The sequence below is a fragment of the Apis dorsata genome, unplaced genomic scaffold (assembly GCF_000469605.1).
Source record: "Apis dorsata unplaced genomic scaffold, Apis dorsata 1.3 scaffold_10, whole genome shotgun sequence".
Classification (NCBI taxonomy): domain Eukaryota; kingdom Metazoa; phylum Arthropoda; class Insecta; order Hymenoptera; family Apidae; genus Apis; species Apis dorsata.
In genome coordinates, this window is record NW_006263313.1 from 100,686 (window position 1) to 100,943 (window position 258).

A 258-nucleotide genomic window follows, 5' to 3' on the forward strand; every position below is an offset into this window, starting at 1 on the left:
CTTCTTTTATACAATGCAATGCAGAATCATTCACGCATATATGATACTCGATCGAAAATTTGGTATCTGTCTTTACATTGAACCTGTTCTTTTATTATAAGAATTAATATATTCATAAGAATTTGCTCTCTAAATATTTATTTATTACTATTTTTATTATATTAATGAAATCAAGATTATGTTCGATCTTTGATATATTATTAATTTATAATTATTAATACAATTATTTTATCGTCGATATTTGTCGCGTTATCAACC